The sequence below is a fragment of the Megalobrama amblycephala genome, linkage group LG1, assembly GCF_018812025.1.
Source record: "Megalobrama amblycephala isolate DHTTF-2021 linkage group LG1, ASM1881202v1, whole genome shotgun sequence".
Taxonomy (NCBI): Eukaryota; Metazoa; Chordata; class Actinopteri; order Cypriniformes; family Xenocyprididae; genus Megalobrama; species Megalobrama amblycephala.
The window spans coordinates 12,967,210-12,988,796 of NC_063044.1; the positions used below are offsets into that span (position 1 = coordinate 12,967,210).

Below are 21,587 nucleotides of genomic sequence, written 5' to 3' on the forward strand. Positions count from 1 at the left end.
CCACACAAAGCTGGTTTTTACCATAGATGTTTTAATCTCAGTGCCTGTGTGGTGAAACACACAAACAGACAGGCACTGTTATCTGCATCTGCTCTTAATTATGCCTCTCCTCTCTGGTGGCATTGCAGGAAAGAGGACGAACTTCTGATTGCGCTGCGTTTTGAACGCCTTAATTACGTATGACGTCAGCCGACGTACACACCACATTCAGTAAGGGCATGCAACGATTTCAAAATAAAATGCCCCAAAACAATTAATAATAAAAACAAACAATATATTTATATAAAAAAATAACAAAAATGAATTATAATCTGGTGTAACAACATATCCCTGCTACATCCACCCCCACTGTTTTACACCAGATTATGCATTACATACAAAGTCATGCTAAATTAGCGAAGGATGTCACATTTTCTGAAATCACATTAGATTCGTTCAGTTCTTAACTATCTCTTTCGAGATTAAGGAAACCCAGGGGTAGCTAATCCCTAAATAACCCATAGAAAACCATGCCTTGTACATAGTTCTACACATGACACCAAAAATGTACCGTTAATGTACTCATTACACTCGCAAAACATGTATTTAACAAAAACAAGCATAAAAAAAATTGAAAGTCTTTTAACACTTTAACAAACCTATTTGTCGTTCTCAATTGAACAGTTCAAATTTCACGAATTTCATACACTCTCTGAGTTGACATTGACTGTATCAGTCTGTTAACTGGCTTAATCAATCTCCCAAATCTTGACCTAAAGCCATCTTGTAGACCAGAGACTCTTTCATTCTCCTGATCTTGCACACTGGACAATGTCATAGGAATTTCTGCAACAGTTGAACTTCAGAAACACAGTCATCACTTAGAACTGCTGATACAGAAGAATCATCAGACACCAATGAACACCCAGATAAAATAGAGTTGGGCAAGTTGTCTGAACTTGCGTTACACACAGGTGCTCCAGACATCTCAGAGTCACATTTCACAACTGTGTCACCAATAGCCTCACTCTCATCAGCATTAGTGCACTCCACAGACTTTATTTGTGTCACATCTGTGGCAGCATAAAGATTTGCAACCCAGCGAGAGGTTCGATCGTCACTCTGAGTTTGATCAGCTTCATCACATGACACACAGACAGTGGAATCCTCGACATCAACACCACCATCACTACCATCATTCCAAGATGGCACCGGCAGGAAATTGACAGGCATCAACAGATTACGATGTACGGTCTTGGTACGACCTGTCCCAGGATTTCTTATCTGGTAAGTGTTCAACGCACCCCTTTTTCCCACAATAACATACACAACCTTTTCCCATTGGTCAGCTAACTTCTTTTTCCCTCGCTCACCCTTATTCGCAAGGAGTACTCTGTCACCCAACTCAAGAGAATGACCTTTACCCTTTCGATCATAATACTCTGCTTGTTTCGCTTGCTGTCTTTTAGCATGTTCTTGTGTAATCATCATTGCTTCTCTCAAGTCTTTCTCAAGAGACTGTACATACTTGTGAACATTAACGGTCTCATTATTCACGATGACATTTTCGAACAAGATATCCACTGGCAATCTTGGTGTTCGGCCGAACATCAAGAAAAACGGTGGGAACCCAGTGGTCTCATGTCTCGTACAATTGTACGCGAAAGTAAGAGTGTTCAGCATCTGTGGCCACTTGACTTTAGTTCTCGGAGGCAGCGAACGAATCATATCACCCAGGGTACGGTTAAACCTCTCAGTTTGTCCATTACCCATAGGATGATATGGGGTCGTGTGCGATTTCCCCACACCCGACAATCTCAACAACTCGACCATAAGGGAGCTCTCAAAGTTTGCACCCCTGTCGGAATGTATTCGCTGTGGAAACCCATAAATACAGAAGAACTTGTTCCACAGGACATGCGCAACAGCTTCTGCAGTCTGATTTGGGCACACATAAGCACAAGCAAGCTTTGTGAAATGGTCAGTGACCACTAACACATCAACCGTTCTGTTGTTAGAATCCTCTGCTGACCAAAAGTCAATGCAAACCATTTCAAGAGGGGCACTCGTGTGAATTGATACGAGTGGAGCCCTTGCCTCTGGTTCAGGCCTCTTACTCAAAATACACCTCTGACACTCATTGACGTATGTCTTTATGTCTTCCTCCATAGACTCCCAGAAGAACCGCTGCCTAGCCAACCACAGTGTGCGATGCTGACCCTGATGACCAGCGTTATCATGCACCCCCTTCAGAACAGTACCTCGAAGAGCTGTTGGCACTACAAACTGGTAAGTATTTTTCTTAGACACTGGGTTCTTGGAAACTCTGTACAAAACACCCAACCTCAAGGTAAGCTTACCCCATTGGCGTAGTATTTTCACAGTTCTCTTAGACTCAAACACTTTTTCTCTGCGAGATGGACGTCTGCCCCTCTCCACAAAGAACTTCACTCTGTCAATCGCAGGATCCTGACTCTGTTTTTCCAGCAATTCATCATGAGTTAGGCTGCGGAGCTCACTCTGCTCTACGTCAACCAAACTCTCTAAATGTTGCACATATGACATGCTTCTAATGGCTGCACCATGCTCCCAGTCACGGTGAGAATGAAGAACAGCTGACAAATCTTGGCGAGACACTTTGCCAGTAAGGGAAGTGCAACCTACATATACATCTCCACCTACATTCGCAGGCTCTGACAGCCCATCTACCACTTCACCATCCTCGCGTTCACACGAAAGATGGAACATGTCCTGCACCTGTTCGACAGCAACAGCCTCTGCCTCATGCAGCAAAACATCATAAGGCGTCCGTGTCAATCTGTGCAAAATTCTCGAAGTCGCAAACGGTTCCCTGCTTAATGCATCTGCCACTATATTTTTCGGTCCGGGGATATACTGAATATCAAAATCGTAAGGCGCCAGCTTCGCTACCCACTGTTGTTCACATGCATCCAGCTTGGGCTTTGTGAGGATGTACTTGAGTGGGTTATTATCAGTCCACACAGTAAACCAGTGACTGAACTTATCACAAATAGCCCACTTCATCGACAAAAACTCAAGTCTGTGTGCTGGGTACTTTGACTGTGCATGATTCAAAGACTTTGATGCAAAGGCAATAGGCCTTGCCACGGCACATCCCTCCTGAACCTGCGACAAAACGGCCCCGAGCCCACTAGTGGAGGCATCCACAGACAACAGAAACGGCTTCGAAAAATCTGGATGCGCAAGCAAAACCTGACTCACCAAGGCAGACTTCAAACTCTCCAGAGCTGCTCTGCAGTCATCAGTCCAATCTGTTGGAGAAAGTGTACGATTTCTTTTAATTCGTTTTACACCCCTCCCCACTCTAGGTCTTTTCTGTCCTGTCAACAGTTGAAACAAGGGTTTAGCCAGCATAGAACAATTTTCTATGAAATGCTGGTAGTACACCACCATACCTAAAAAGGATCTGATTTTACCCGCTGATGGCGTAACACAATCACTCTCTATCAAATCCTTCTCAGATATATTCACTATGGCATCAATTTTCGCTGGATCACTGGCCACCCCCTCTTCAGACACAATATGACCCAGAAATTTTACAGACTTCCTCAAGAACCTACATTTTGAAGGAGACAATTTCAAATTGTGGTCTTTTAGACGCCGGAACACCGTTTCCAGCCTTTCCAAGCTCTCCTCTTCTGTCTTTCCAAAAAACTAACAAATCATCTAGATAACAAAGAAGGCTCAAGAAATTCTGGTCACCAAACACAGTCAACATCATTCTCATAAATGTTGCTGGGCTGTTACAGAGTCCCTGGGGCAAACGATTGTATTCATGGAGCCCCAATGGCGAACAGAACGCCGTGAACTTCTTGTCATCTTCGTGCAATGGGATGTTATAGTACCCGGAAGTCAGATCCATAGTACTAAAGTACGCGTTCCCACCCAGTGCTGCAAGAACATCTGCTTGGTGAGGAAGAGGATGAGCATCCTTCACCGTGCGTGCGTTCAACCATCGGAAATCAGTGCATATCCTTAAATCACCATTTTTCTTCCACACTAAAACCAATGGTGACGCATACTCACTGCTCGACTTCCTAATGATCTCTTTGTCCTCCATTTCATCTAATGTTTCTTTTAACTTTAAGTAATGAGCAGGAGAAAGACGCCGGTATGGAAGATGAAAGGGCCTGTCGTCGGTAACTCTGATACGATGACAAAAACCTTTCGCTTCACCACAGTCCAAACTGTGCCTGGAAAACACACACTCATATTTTTCAATGAGATCCACTAACTTGTTCTTCCAAAAAGGAGACACTTCACAATCCCCGACATTCAAGTCGCTCAGCCCCAGGTCGTCCAACCTGCCGTTACCTGTCAAACTTGCTCCAGATGTAGAGCCACCCACAGTAAGACTACCACATGACTTGTCAGAACGTACCGCACCTACATTTTGACTAAACACTCTGTCAGTGGTTTGATCGAGGTCCTCCAAAGCGACGCAAGGATACACATCGGCCACCTTCACATTTTTTCTCAACACAATTTCTGCATTGGTCGGGTTGATCATCTTTACTGGAAGCCAGCCATCGCCCCACAAAGGTGAAACAACCCTCCCAATCAGCACATTCCGGTGCGCACAACGTGAAGTACTGGGCTCAATGACTACTGTGCTCCCTACTGACAGTACTGACCCTGGAGGCAAACGACCCCAAACAAGATGTTCGCTCCTTGGATGGAGTGTCACAGCTGACCTCAGTCTCAGAGTACCCACCTTGTCAGGAATCGAATCACCCCTCCATCTCTCGATACAAGAAAGCATGCGTTAAAATAGTCCATTTTCAGATTGCACAATCGAGTCAGGTCTCTTTACCACTTTCCAAAATTGGTCTCTACGCTTCATCTGACTTATTAGAGGTTTCAAGACATTTGTGCCAAGTATGATCGGGTCCTTTTGACCCCTTACAATCAGAACTGGGACAATGAAACTGACCCCGTACACTTCAAGCTTCAGATTGCACACACCATCTGGAGTAGTTTGTTTGCCACCACAACCCACCAAGACAATATCTGAAGAGCTCAGGATATCCTGGTCCAGCACCCCAGCGTCTCCAAGTTGAGGAAGAACTTCCGCACTCAGAGTGGTCGCCATGGAGCCACTGTCCAACATCCCCCGAAGCTCAACTTTGTCCTGTAGTAACACACTTGTATAAAATAAACTGTTACTTTGATCAACTTGCATGCTGTTCTGGAAAATGACTGTTTTTGTTTTGCCAACACTCTCACAGAAGAAGGAATAAACAGACTCAAAATCATTCTCAGAGGAATTACACAGCCCCATTTCGCCCTCTGCCCGAAGGGAGCTGTCTAGTTTCCCTGAGACGCAACTCTATCATGCTGACCGGAGCCCACCCTGGACGTTACTCTATGACTGTCGCAGTTGTAGCTCGCATGTCCAGCCGCAAAACACTTGAAGCACAAATTGTACATTTTACAATGAGCAGTCGTGCTGTGTTCACTGCTTTGACACACTCTGCATTCTCGAATCTTATTGCCCGTTCGTTTAGGCCAGGGGCCTCGCACAGACTGAGTGTTGCACACTAACGCTTTTTCAAGCAAAGACAAGACTTTGTCCAATGCATTCTCATCAGCTACGCCCCCACCCTGTTCAGGCTTAGACGATGAGACAGGCACATCCACGTCTGGCTCTGAGACAACCGTGGTGAATTGTTTGACAGTGTGATTCGTCAACTTACGTTCCCTTAACAACTCGTCAAGCTGCTCCTGCACCTCAGATGCATTCCATGACTGTACAGGCTTACTCTTGAAAACAAAAGCTAACTCTTTGTCAGGGCAGTTACGAATGAACATAACAGCTACCTCTTTGCTCCTGTTATCCAGAGATCTGCCTTCCCATCTTAAACTTTGCTCTGCAACATCCGCTGCCTTGTTTAGTCTTATCCAAAAATCCCAAGCGCTCTCTCTGGGATATGGTCTCACAGAATAGAAGTCAGCTAATGGAATACCTGAACTGCTCTGGTCCCCAAAGTGCTGCTTCAAAACAGAAAATACAGAGTCAACAGTAGGAGTCGTAGAACCATTGCGCAGCCATACTCTCATTACATCTCTGGCCCGCCCCATAACTCTGTTCATTATCTCATCAACCAGTTCAGACTCTGTCACTTCAAGTTTGTTTAAATACACCCTCATCATGTCTTCCCATTCCATGACTGAGTATTTGTCTGAACTATCTCCTCGAAAGTGTGGTGGTGCGGACACCTCAGCTTTCAGGATCAAGTTCATTTTTGACGCATCAATGACAGTAGTATTTGATGGGTCAGTCACATGACCACTGACACCTTCTTGGGACTTCCTTGTGGACGGATAATTTGAAAAATCAGGCCTCATCATACTTTCTCTAATTGATTGCCCAATCTCAATACCAATTTGTTTTATGAAGTGACTCATTTGACCAGACATTTCTGACTCTTGAGGAGCGAAGTCATAGTTACTGGCTGCAGCGATTGGACTACCACACATTTGGACTCTGTCATCGGGGGAAAGACCAATTGCTCTACCCCGACCTGTACTACAGTACTCAGGATCTTCAAACAGCTTTGTTTTGTCAGGCGTATTCAAAAGACTGCCCCGCCCCCTACCAGCTGTAAATGTGTTGTCCCACCCCAAATCACTTCGTTCAGCAGCCATTCCCCTCAGACGTCAGAATACTCTCAAAAGACAAAAATATTAACAAAACAAATAAATCAATGTAAGAGAAACCGTTTAAATTCAGAAAAGTGAAGAAAAAAATAAAATAATTGTCCTTAAACCTCATATAAGGCGCAGTTCACTTTTTTTTCCCCAAAGTCCTCCTGTCAAAAAAAAAAAAAAAAAGTCAATTGATGACGTGAAGTACCTTCATTTACACAGTTCAGTCAAAACAAGTTAGTGGCGACACTCCACGATGATCCAGCACGCTGCTCACTCGATCCACCTTAGTCACAAATCACCAGTTCAGTCTGTGCTCCGCCCACCTGCGTCTTCAGCGTTGAATTCCCGCAACAGCACATCAGCAGTCTCCTCCTAGACACAGCTCAATCCCGTCAGACATCCAAACACCACCGAAGAAACAGCAACAGATGACAGAAGCTCCGTCCTGCCTCCAGCTCCCCTCATCGGTAGTCACACACCACGTCAGCAATCCCGGCGGTCGACAACGATCAACCAGTCGACGGGTCACGGCACCAGTTTTGTAGCAGTTGTTCCTCTGCGTTGTGTTGATTTTTGATGGTGAATAAAAGAATTTTCCACACAAAGCTGGTTTTTACCATAGATGTTTTAATCTCAGTGCCTGTGTGGTGAAACACACAAACAGACAGGCACTGTTATCTGCATCTGCTCTTAATTATGCCTCTCCTCTCTGATGGCATTGCAGGAAAGAGGACGAACTTCCGATTGCGCTGCGTTTTGAACGCCTTAATTACGTATGACGTCAGCCGACATACACACCACATTCAGTAAGGGCATGCAACGATTTCAAAATAAAATGCCCCAAAACAATTAATAATAAAAACAAACAATATATATATATAAAAAAATAACAAAAATGAATTATAATCTGGTGTAACAACATATCCCTGCTACATGAACGCACCCTTAATTGTACCGACGATTTAGTCCCTTGGGGTCAAATTGACCCCAAACTTTTACAGAGCGACTGCACAAGGAAATATACATTTTTTATATAATAAACTAAATATCATTTTTTATTTACTTCTCATCTATGCATTTATGCTGTGTTTTAGTGGATATTTTGTATTTTCTTTTACCTATTTACTGCATAATTACTTAACCATGTCATAAATTGGCTCATGAAAAATTGATTTTTAATGAAAAAATCACTTTAATGATGAACTTAATTAAATCTGAATTGTATTTGGACATTGCTCTATGTGTTAGGGATGGAATGCTACCATCTAGAGGTTTGTGGAAAAACTTCAGGGATTATAGTGTGTGTGTGTGTGTGTGTGTGTGTGAGTGAGATAGAAAGTTTGTTCCAATTTGTGTTTATGGTCAAGGATCAGACCTTTACTTACATGTAACATTTTTAAAATTTAGGTCAGTTTTGTTGATTTCATTTGCCAATTTCTATAAAAGTGCTCTCAGTTGCAGTCACACATGTGTGTGTGTGTGTGTGTGTGTGTGTGTGTGTGTTCACCAGACCGCTTTAAAGTAAAAAACATAGGATGTTTTTTTCCTCCTCATGTTGTTAGACGGTCTCTATCTGGGCTCAGCTCTAGCACTACATGTTTCCACACATTAAAGAGGATTAAAACTCATAAACAGTGATGAGTGTTCAGTTCTAAAGTATAATACTCTTCAGATAAGACCATTATAATTATTCACGAGAATCTATTGAAAATCCACGTGTCTGAATATCTGTCAAATATCAACATCCAGCTCTGTGAGGGTCACATGATGAGCTGCACTTTGACCCAAAACACTGATGAATAAAGACAGACTGGTGAAATCCAGTGGCAGGCTTTGATCAAACTTCATTAAAGCTGTTTTGATCCTCCATTTGAATCTGGAGCATTTCTTCACAGCAGCTGCTCTTGGTAACAGACCTGAGAGTCGATCACCGAACTGATGGAGGCTTTAAGATTCACAACTAGAGACCAGAAGATCCTAAATCAAGTTCAGATCTGAGACAAATCCTACATGAACTCCTCAGATTCTGTGATAGATCCAGACCAGAGCAAAGCATGCTGGGAACTGCCCAGTTTCAGTTCCTTTAACACCAATAATGATGAAGTGAACTTCAGTTTGACGTGTTTAAGTGGATTTACTCCATTAAATCAGGACAGAATGTGCAGTAATTGTGTGCTTTAACTCATTTTAATGAAGTTCATTTAACAAGCAGCAGAAATCATGTTTACAGTGTAGATTAAAAGATGGACAGATTGATGATTCCTGATTGTGATGTGTTTTATCTCCACCAGATTCCCATCGGATCACTCTGGATCCGAACACAGTGAATGAATACCTCCATCTGTCTGAGGAGGACACAGTGATTACTGACACTGTCCCAGAGAGTCAGCAGTATCGTGATCCTGATCATCCAGACAGATTTGATTATTGGCATCAGGTGTTGTGTAGAGAGAGTGTGAGTGATCGACGCTGTTACTGGGAGATTGAGTGGAGTGGATATGCGTATATATCAGTGTCATATAAGAGCATCAGCAGGAAGGGAGCGGGTGAAGAGTGTGAGTTTGGAGCTAATGATCAGTCCTGGAGTTTGAGATGCTCTCCTGACAGTTACTCATTCTGGCACAATAAGATAGTGACTGATCTCCCTGTAGAGCCCATCTTCAGTAGAACACGAGTGTACGGGAGGAATTACTATAGAGTAGGAGTGTATGTGGATCACAGTGCAGGAACTCTGTCCTTCTACAGCGTCTCTGGAGACACAATGATCCTCATCCACACAGTCCAGACCACATTCACTCAACCGCTCTATCCTGGGTTTAGGATTTATCATACTGGATCATCAGTGAAACTGTGTTGATGAATCAGATGTTGTAGAGTCTCTTCATGACATTAACACTGAAATATCAGGACACAATAAATGTGTGTTAATGAGAGTCACATGATGAAGTAAATGTTGAAATATTGTAATAAATGTTGAACTCATGTATATTGTGTCATGTGGTGTGGTGGTATGAGGAGCAGGAGTGACACTTACAGATTTAGATCCACTAACCCACTGAAAAATAACATCAACAATCAATTCATCAATTTAATCATTCAAACACAAATGGACATTTTTACACGCATCAATAAATACACACATTTAAAACTGTTTATTTGATTCATGTTTTAAACGTACATTAATAAATCATTTTAAATCTCTTTTTAAAAGCATTGGTCAATTGCTTTTCTTTATCCGTTTGTCAGTCGAGTTAAAAACGCCATTGGTCAGGACACACGTGGAGCAACCAATCAGCTTTCACCTCAGTGTGAAGAGCCAATCCTCTGTCACTGTGAATGTAACACGCGCTGTCATTGGACAGTGAGTACAGCTATTCTGAAGGCGGAGCTTACATGAATATTAATGAGTTTGGCAGACATGCGCGATTGCACGTGCGACTGAGAATATTAGTTCACACTGAATCTCCAGACATTAGTGGATTATTCCATAAAGATAACTATACTCTCAGCGTCACGGGCGGCTGACTTACGCCTAAACTACAGTTGTTTTCTTCTAGCTAACAGTTCATAATGTTTTCATTAGTATGCTGGATTTGTGCAGTCGTCTGTAACTGAACGACAGACACTTTGTGTAACAACCTTCAGCTATCGTCTACAATGAGTTCAGCTCATTCTGCTCTTCCTTTGCCATGTTTTACAACTCTGTATTTTATTAGTTATTATCATTGAGTTCATCACTGCCTGTAACAACTGAAATAAACCTGTGTACATGTTTTTGAGGACCTATATCAGTTCTGTTATTGTGCTCTTGTTCATTTTGATATGATATTGCTCTTCAAAAGGATTAGTACAATTCTTTATGTTTAAGCTCACCAATGTTGCATTTATTTGATCATTAAAGGCAAAACAGTAATTTTGTGATTTGTTTTCTATTTTAATATATTTCAAATGGCTGTTTATTCCTGTTCCTCCAGTCTTCAGTGTCACATGATCCTTCAGAAATCAATCTAATATGATGATTTGATGATCAAGAATCATTCTTAGGTACTATTATCAGTGCTGAAAACAGGAAACCATGACCTGATGATTCACAGAACAGCAAGTTTGAAGAACAGTATTCAAATCTTTTGTAACATTAGAAATGTCTTTTTCTTTTTTAAATCTATTTAATTAATCCTTGTTGAATAAACTTCATCCTTGTGAAATTAATTTCTTAAAAAAAACTACAGTGATTCCAGACATTCAAATAATGCATTTGTGCTAATGATTTGATGGCCATAAAATAATATAAAATATAAAAATAGTTTTAAGTAAATAAAAAAGTCATTAAAAATGTCAAAATCTTTGACTAAAAATGTAATTTTTTGATCTGAGAATAGCTTTCTTATGTGTCATATTTCCATATATTAAGGGACTGCTACAGTAGCTGAAGTTTGTTGTTGGCAAGTCCATGTCCATCTTTTTGTACAAAAACAAAATGTCATTAAATGTCTCACACAATATCATACGTTCACTCCATCACACATTATTCAAAGCATCTATTAATCAAAAGCAAATCAAGGCCATATTGCCATCTTTATTCCAGGATTTCTGATATATGTTTTGACATAGTTTACCTTTTTATATAGCAAAAATTTTATAGTTTATGTGTTGTGTATTTATTCGATAGTTAACACTTAACATGACTCAAATATTTTGTAAATGGGCTTCAAAGTCACTTTATCACGTCTTTTGATATTTTACAAATCATCTCACGTTTCTTGCGCCCAGGTGAAAAAATACTATAGTAATTTATAGTAAATACTACAGTGTTTTTGAACTGTACTATAAGTATGTGAATTAATTTGTTGTGGTAATTCTATAGTTGCTGTGATAATACAACAATTATAGTAATATAAACAAATTACCCAATATTGTACTAAGTTTTCTACAATTTTAGGGTATATTATACTACAATATACACTACAGTTTACTGTAGTAAAAACTAAAGTATACTACAGTATTTATAACAGTTTATCAGTTAATTATAGTTCATACTACAGTATTCTGTAGCATTCATTAACAAAGTGTTGTAAATACTATATTATATACAAATATATATAATATAAAAATTTACTAGAGTATGGTTCAAAAACACTATAGTATTTTTTTCTCCTGGGTGGTTACATATTCATGGTTTGTGATTTTACTTGTTGGTGCTGTATTTTATTTCATTGGTCACATTTAACAATACTGACCAGTGTTTTTGTGGATTTTAGAGGCATATTAGTGTTGGGAGATGCTCCGCTTTACTTCATTTACTGCGATGCACAACGTGCTGCAACAGTTTCCACTGTCCAGTGCTCTTAAACCGACCAGACGGCATGGGTCGAATGAACACCTTCAAATTCACAGGCTGTTGTTCATGGAGGTATGGACGTTTCTTTTGTATTCTGAATTTAAAATGTTGTTTTTGCAATGCAGTAAGTAGTAATTTTGACTTTAGAAGAACAAAACTTGTCTCTTTTATGCAATTTTTATGGTTATATATTTAAGTTTTTCTGTCTTGATTTTGCAATGCAGTAAATTGACAAGCAGAATCACTCCAGGACAGTGGAAGCTGATCAAAAACAAGGTTAGTTTCATAAGACTTTCATAAACTTCTTATACAGATGGTGTGTTGTTATATCTGTCACATCTTTTCAGGAATAACTTAATAATATTGTATTGTTTTAGAAACAGTTGACCGGCTGTGTGGGATCTTCATGTTAATGGTAAGAAAAAGAAGGGAAAGTTAAAAGTTTTTAAAAATGTATGAACTTCTCTTTTCATTAGAATGAAAAACATATATGAGGGCTTTTCATACTTTAAATAGTTAACCCTGGGTGATTGTTAACCCCAGGTAAACAGAATCCTGGGTCATCTTGATTCACGTTTCACACTGATCATCATTTACCTGAGGTTAACAATTAATTCTGAGTATTCATACGCAGCGTTTCACACTGTACATCACTAAACCCTGGGTTAACATCCTTATTTGCATATTTGCAGTGTCAGTGTCTCTGATTGGATGAACAAAGCACACAATATGTTTACATAAATGCTCAGGCATTGCACATCCTCATTACATATAGTCAACTTCACTATCAAGTTTATCCTGAATGGACATTTCAGACTATAAAAGAATTAAACAGTATTTTCTGCACTGCAATTGTTGCATTTTCTGTCAGCATTTGTTGTTTTTTTTCTTTCCAATGCTGAATTTTCTATTTATATTCAATGCACAGTGTTTCTGTGACTGTCAAAAGCATGTAAATATACAAGCAATATGTGGAGCGTTACTTTACCAACGGTTAAAAGTGGTGTTTAGGATGACGATAACCCGGGGTTAAGTGCAGCGTGAAAAGACATGTGATTTACTTGCCTTTAAAAAAAAATTAAAACTGAACATAATTGATTAATTTCATTAGTGACGGGGTATGATTTATGTCTTCAACAACCAAAAGTCTTCAAGGGTTTAGTGGAAGAGCTGTGCTTTCTGATATTGAAAGAGGAAGACCAGGAAAAGCCCTTCTTCAACTTTCACAGGCTGAAACGGATGATGACACAGAACTGGCCAAAGAGCCTTTAGTGTTTCACTTACAAATTAAGGATGATATGGACATTTTTCTTAATGAGTGTCTGGACAAGAACAGTCTTGTAATTAATCGCATGTTTATGGAGATTTGATTATTTTTTTTTTTTTAAGATTTAATTTGTCATCATGTACCTGCTGTTCAATCTACACTCACTTTGGTCTGATTTTGTGATTTTTTAGAGCAAAGCACAGCTAGTAGCTATATAATGCATTTGCTACTTATGGGGAAAAGTGAATTTTATTACAATTAAATAAATAACTTTTGTTTTTGGGTTTGATGGATCTGAATTTGCTTAATTCATGCAATCTAGTGTACAACCGTGTAATGCGTGTTATATATTATGAAAAACAATGGTTTATAATATAATACTGCAAACATTATTTTTGGTTAGACTTTATTTTAAGGTGTCAGTATTACAGTACAATTATACGTTCAAGTACTGAGTGATAATAATTAACTACATGAACTTACTGTAGGGTTAGGATGAGGGTTTGGTTTAGGGTTAATTGCATGTAATTATGCATAATTTATTGTTATTACTTCAGTAACTACATGTAAGATTTGTAACAATGACACTGTAAAATAAAGTCTTACCTTATTTTATTTCTGAACTTGGTTTAATTTACTTGGTACCAAGCTTAATTGTTAAGTAATATGTAATTGTGGTTATGGGTTTTGAATTAATTTTGAATTAGTTAATAGTGATGTGCCTCAACAAGTAATAACATGAGTAATAACAAGTAACAACAAGTCATAACATGATACCTTTGTAAATCATTAGCTAATGATTAATTAAAGCAGAAAACCTTTAACTGATTGTGGTAATTAACACGTTAATTTACATTATTAGTTAATATAATATGTTATTAGGGAATTAATACAGTATGACACATTTAACTAATAACAATTTAATGATTACTTAATATATTAATCATGTAGAATCTTCATTAGTTGCTGATGCAGTAATCATTAATTACTGGTTTAGTTCTTCATGAGTCATACATTAACTCATGATTATCTGTGCATTAGTTAAGCGTGAATTAATGCATATTAGCGCACCCGTATTGTAACGTGTTACCTTAATTTCTATTCACATTCTCGTTATGTTCACTTTTACCCACACTAATCCTGAAAGTGTTTTTCAGGAGCTTCATTGGAATAAATCCTGAAAAAGACAAGTGAAGGTCGCCCACAAAAAGGAATCAGTCAACACTCGGGGTACCCGTCTACTTAACCTTCTGGAGTCTGAGGCTGATTTGGGGCTTGGAGAAGTTTTGATATGCCCTGACATTTGTGCTTTTTTCAGTTGTTCATAAACATATAAATGACAAAAGTGTCATTACACTGTATTCAGCACAAACTAGGCTACAATAATATATGAGGAACATGTATGTACATGTTTGTGTTTTTGAAGGAATAATGTTTATGCGTGGTTACTGAAAAAACAAAAAACTTAAGTCACTGAAATAAGGCCAAAAAAAGTATAGTAAATCTGTGTTCACAAGACTTCTGGGTATTGGAGGTTGTAGACTAGAGTTTTTGCTTAAGAATTATGTAAAAAAAAATTGTGCTGCCTACTCCCTCATATAAAACAATATATTGATTTAGTTTTTGTAAGACAGTTTTTGTCAAGAAACACAGTATGCGAGGAGGCGTGAATCTGCATAAATAATGGGCCATTTACACCTGAGAAGACAAAAGAATTGCATAATAATGACCTGAAATGACTTGCATATTAATGAGGCCTATCAGTCAGGTAGGCTGTGAAAAAAAACCCTCTGTAATCATGTCTCAGCTCATCATAAACAGCAATACTGTGAAATATTATTACAATTTAAAATAATGGTATTCTATTATATTCTTTAAAATATAATTTATTTCTGTGATGCAAAGTGTCTGAACAATTATGTTACCTCTATGGCATTTCATATAGGCTTTTAGCTTAAAAGCATGCACATTTGGAGAAATATTGATGGATTCTTATATATTTATGTCAATTTTCTATACTGAGAACATATTTATTGTCATCACTATGAGTGCTGGATACTGTTTTTTCAATTCATAATTGCAGCCGGAGGGCGCTCTCTGTGCACATTTAGTCCACAAATTATTCTAAAGAAGAAGAGGACATTTCAGGAATGGTGTTTTTAATTCATACTTGCAGCCGGAGGGCGCTCTCTGTGCACATTTAGTCCACAAATTATTCTAAAGAAGAAGAGGACATTTCAGGAATGGTGTTTTTAATTCATACTTGCAGCCGGAGGGCGCTCTCTGTGCACATTTAGTCCACAAATTATTCTAAAGAAGAAGAGGACATTTCAGGAATGGTGTTTTTAATTCATACTTGCAGCCGGAGGGCGCTCTCTGTGCACATTTAGTCCACAAATTATTCTAAAGAAGAAGAGGACATTTCAGGAATGGTGTTTTTAATTCATACTTGCAGCCACAAATTCATATAAAGAAGAAAAGGAACTAGGAACTAATGGCATGTCTTCTAGAGATCGCTAACCATGGCTTTAACATCCAAATAAACACTTTTCAAGACAATAAATACACGATTGAGACGATGTATGCATGTATTGACTGAATTTGCGTCTGAATAGCGCTGGCATTAGCGGATAATGAGCTGAATCACAGACTTCTGACATGGCTCTCTTTTCATACAGATTACATAAACACAGAATGTTTGTTTTCGATTTGACTTGCATGATTTAAAACCTGACATTTCAGCATTTCTTTAGACATAAGTGTCATTTTTTTTGTCATTAGTATTCATAAGTTACAGTTCATTTTCTGAGAACTATCAGATTGGACTTCGTTCAGAGGGAGAGGAGAGATCACGCATCATGTTAGTTTTCTTTATTTTACAAAAAGCACAACATTGTGTTTTTACTCTGAGTGTACACAAATAAAAGAAGACATTCTATAGTTTCAATTGATATATTACTTATGTCTCTATGACAAGAAATGACGGAGTATTTTAAGTCTGTTTTGCTGCAATGTGAAAAAAATCCTGCAAAATGCGCCGGCACGTTTTCAGACCTCAGAGAGTTAAGAAGCTAATGGACTTTGAGTGGGACTTCATATAAGTGAACCCACTCATTCACTAACACACACACACGCACGCACGCACGCACACACGCACACACACACACACACACACACCTTACACATACTCTTCGAAAAACAACAAAAACATGCTTTTAGTGTGATGCAGAAACTTGGGAAAATGAGATCCAGGCAGTAGATAAAGTTGATGAAAAATTATTTATTCATTACAATTAAATTTAGCCTCACACGCAAACTTTAATCGATAATGAAAATACTTAATTAAACCAAAAGGTAAAATAACATCCATAAAGAAGCAGTCAATAGTTAATAATAAAATTTAGAGTATTGTAAAATTTAGAGTATTGTATCTAATAGATGAAGATCAAAAAGAGCAATAATTAAGACATTTGCAGATAAGAGAGAGGAAGTAGAAGCCAAGGAGAGCAAAGGAGGGAAAAAGCTGAATTATCAATGACCATGAGCATATAGGGAAATTTACATCCCACACAAACGGATGTTTTTATATTAAAATAAAAGGTTAAATGGTTTTACCCAGTGTCAAAAATAGATATGAGAGTTGTTTTGACCCCCTTTGGGAATTTTGCAAATCTTACCCTTTTAAATGTCATCAGGAATAATAACAGACATATTTTGATCAGATTTCAAATTTAAATGATTAACTCTGAAAAACATCACTTCTGCAGTACTTGGCAGGCGTCCAATGTCTAACCACAAACGTGTCAGCGTGACCTGTCACACCAGAACACTTGAAGAACAATTGAACATAACAATCATACTCTCTTAAAGATAAAATAAGAACAACCATAAAGGTACAATCACAAGTGAATACTTGAAAAAATGATGTGAATTAATATGTAAAGTAGAAGTACATAAATATAGTAAATCAAAAGTGAAACTGATAAATCATAAGCCACAAATGATTAAAATAAATATTAATAGAAATGCATGAATATCAATATTGACCATTTCGGATCCATCAGTGTGTTAGCCACACAATTGTTTCAGGTGTTCATTTTTGAACACCTAAATTTTGACTTCATTCTTCATTGAATTCTTTCTTCATTCAGTAATTCTAAGAGTCACTCATTTAGTTTTGTCTAATGTTATATAAATGTTTTGTTTATTCAGTTAAACATTTTATTCTGAAGCTTGGTACGCAAAACCCTCCCGTTAAACTTGCATTGATGGAAAATACGTATGTATTGCACGAGGAAATGTATTAAAGGCAACGTCATCATCATCATCATCGTCCCGCCCCTTCAATCGAACGAAGATTCCTGATTTCATCTCGTGCAGGTGCCGAAGCAGCATATGCAGAAATATTGATTTAGATACTTATTTACAGAAACTTATTGTATATAGCTTACTCATCATCATCATCATCATCTCTATGGGGACGAATGTTGCTACTACATCTGTTACGCACTGAGGATCATAATAGGTGATTGTTGTTACAGTTTAATTCTAAACAAAGAAAAATGCTTGTAGACGCTTCATTAATTCAGTGTGAATAATTTATGCTAGTTATAGACCCCTTAAAAGTTTGTAAACATTGCAACGTTTCCTGGGGGGCGGGGCTTAGCTGGAGGCAAAAAGAGACGCTGGACCTGGACTCAATGTTGACAAGCGTAAGCTAACATGTTTTAGGAGGGATTTATTAAACATGGATGCAGAAGAAGGTTCAGAACTGTCCGAATATGTACAATCACTGACTCTGCGGGACCGTGACAGCTATTTTTGTAAATTAACTTAAGTTTTGGATATTTCCTAGACAACATATGAATTACTTTCGGGTGATTCGGGGAATTTTGTCGAGGCTTATTGTCTAATGTAACCTAACGCTGGGCTAACTATGATTATGGCTAGCAATGTGGATTATTTTAAGAGACCAAAGGATGGCACACACATCTATCGCTGTATGTTTGTTTAACATTTAATCTAGCTAGTGCGCTGAAAGTTGGCGACTTTTCACCTATAAAACAGAAACTTGCTGATTTGTACTAGATAAAACCACCATTACATATGCATCGATTATTTTACCTGATATGAAGTGTGCACTGCAAACACGAGCATTATTTATGATCGTCTCCGTCCAGTCTGTACGCCGTATTGCATTCAACCACAATTATCTTTTTGATTTCTGTGAAGGAATGTCTGCCGGGAACCGGTAAAACTTTAGTTTTGAACCAAAAGTGCTGTTCCTTCTATTCTGGCAGCCAAAAACACAACAAGACGACATTTTAAAGTCAAAACCTCAAACTTTTAGCGCGGCTGCTATGAGTTCTTCCTTATGTTTTGCCTCCAGCTAGAGCGGTGACGTCACAGTGACGTAGGCGATTAAGGGGTCTATAGCAACTGTTACAGTTCACGTCTTTCCTGGACTCCATCTCCCATGATCCTCCCTGTTCCACACCTGCACTCACTTCCTCATCATCTCTCCCGCTCTTCACGGGTCACCAGCACCTGGACTTCATCATCTGCACTCCCTTTATAATGGGCCCTGTCCCAAATGGCGCACTTCATGTGGACTTTTGGTCTCGTGGACTTAAATTGCGCGTGCTCGCCGAGTCTACGAGTCCGTAGGCCGTCCCATTCAGCATTTTAACGCTCTGAAGTGTGCTCAGCAGCGCACCCTTTGTACCCTTGAAGCGGTCTTCCGCGAAGCCCACACAGATGCAGGCTCCGCACATTTTAACTACCCAGGAATCCTTGCGAAATGCCAATCAGATGACGGATGGGAGGAGATTTTGCTCAAATTGATGACATGAAGAACATATTTAAGTGTAGGTATCATTACGGTTTTTATGACCTAGGTGTACATTTTACCAGTTGTTACCTACAGTTTATACAAACATTATGGTCATCGACCAGTGGTTGATATCTCAAACATAATGAATAATACGATCGCATTATGATTAATTAAATAAATAGTGAGTGGCGCTTTAACCACATGTTATCCAACAAATGTATCAAAGCACATTTATCTTTATGCAAAATGTCAATTTTCTCACATATTAGGCCTATATTTATCACAGGTACAAATATTTTAATTAAAGAAATGTGCTTTATTACTATTCATATTCAAGTGTTTGTGCGGAAAATTATTAATGTACATGCATGACAGGGAGGCGCCCCAGTGATCACTAAATTTTGTTCCTGATAATTATTAAATAACTTAAAATTGGGATTCCTCACATTCATGAGAAATATATCTACACAAAGCTTGACATTTCTTCTTTTAAACGAATCAACTCAAAATTAAAGCAAATACTCCCTGATGATGTAATCTGTGAAGGTTGCATTTCTCTCTAAAGGCGTGTACAGTATACTGTGTAGATGATCGTCAGGACCGTGAATTTCATCTTGCAGCCGACAAGAAAACATTAGTTTATTAATAAATAATTAATATATGTATTTTCCCACAATTATTATGCTACTTCTGCCTGTGCTTTGTGGCAATGCGTGCGCTCGAGCGTGGAATATATGAAAGCTAAATATGGATAGACTGTGTTAATTTGATATAAACGTGCGATTATTTGAATAATGACTTAAATGGACAACTACTAGTAACTAGAAAAATCCTATTAAATACCCTCTAGACATCTCTGTTAAAGTTTTCAAATCATTTTATACGCAATGTTGGCCGACGTTTATGTCTTATTCTTTGTGATGCTTAGAAATAAGAGACAGCAGATTATTGATAGTCTAAGGTTTAATAAATAATAGCAAGTTTACATTAAATGTACAAAATTACAATCAATTTGTTACATTGCAGTAGCGCATCCGTTGCACTGCAGCTGGCAAAACCTTCTAAAGGTGGTCAATGTATCTGTTGCAGACAGTTTTTGTCAAGCAATTGCACCAAAAACTTACAATGGCCTCAAGAAGCTCGTCTTTATTTCTTGGTTTGACCTGACGTCTGATGAATTCCTTCATTGTGTGCCACACCAGCTCGATTGGATTAAGATCTGCTGATCTGTAGGCGAAAAAGTTGGACGATTTTGTCAAATGTACACAAACCAGAAAAAAAAAAAAAAAAATGGACAGACACAAACATACTCAGCTGGTGTTTTCACCCAGTCGATCCCCTCCTAAAAAAACAAAAGTCTGCTTTCCAAGAGTTGGAGTTCCTCCTAGTCTACTGAATAGTTTAACGTAGAGGCTTCAGGTTTGTTCTAGTGTGTTACATCAGTGGTGTGACATCATTAGGATTAGTTTAATGTAATGGTAATACATCGCTTACAAAGGGTTCATGTTAACTACTGTGTGATTATCAGACGATTTTAATGTGTTAATGTTTCAACTATATCGTGCAATTATAGCTATGTAACAATCTGATAAACTGCAATTGTGCAGTTTGTATCCATTAAAGGTGGTAAAGAGGATGTTTTGTTTTATACATTTTTGCAATATTACTTGAAACTGTCTTTACTAACTGATGAAAGACTATTTATTAGGTGCACTGAAAGTAATAATATTAATATACATCATCTGTGCACGAGGTAGGGCCTTAAAAACATCAGCCAATCGTTTACGCAATCATCGCGTAAACGATTGGCCCTCTGGCTTGTCAATCACTGCCATGTGAGAGACGTGCGCGGCTGCGCGCTCCAGGACCTTTCCACATTCCACAGGCGCTGCATGCGATGTTTTTGTCAGGAGACAGGAGTAACAACTGCAGATTATGAGTTACCTGCGGTGAGTCCGACATAATGAATCCACTAACACGACACAGCGAATGCCGGTGGTAAACACTCGTATTCCAATACTCGTGCACGAGTTTTGGGAGGCGTTCCTTCGAAGGAGGGGGGTTGTTCTTACGCATGCGCTCATTTCAAAAACTCAGTAACAGTCTTTGGATTCTCAGTCGACGAAAAATTCCTCTCTATCACCTTTAACACGCTCATAAACATTACAAAAAGAAATGTCATGCCATAAGCTACACAATTACGAACAAAATAACCGTTGATATTCCAATAATCAATATTTTGTTATTCAACAAGTGCTAGGCTATTAAGATAAAAAGTTTCTGCTATAGAGTTTGCGCCTAATCTGACTCTTCACAATGGGCTACACAATGCATATGAATTTTTATAGGCCTATTTGTATTTTGACTGCAGTTAAGAGCAAAATGACGAGAACATGTTTAATATTGGAAGTTTAAGATTCTTTATTAAATATTCTTACTTTATGCAAAACATATAGGCATCTGTACATTGTACCTCT

General features: G+C 38.5%; 1 pseudogene; it reads left to right on the plus strand.

The window, feature by feature from the left end:
- Positions 1-9,825, plus strand: part of LOC125263189 — a 29,001-nt pseudogene extending 19,176 nt beyond the window's left edge.
- The last annotated feature ends 11,762 nt before the right edge of the window (positions 9,826-21,587 follow it).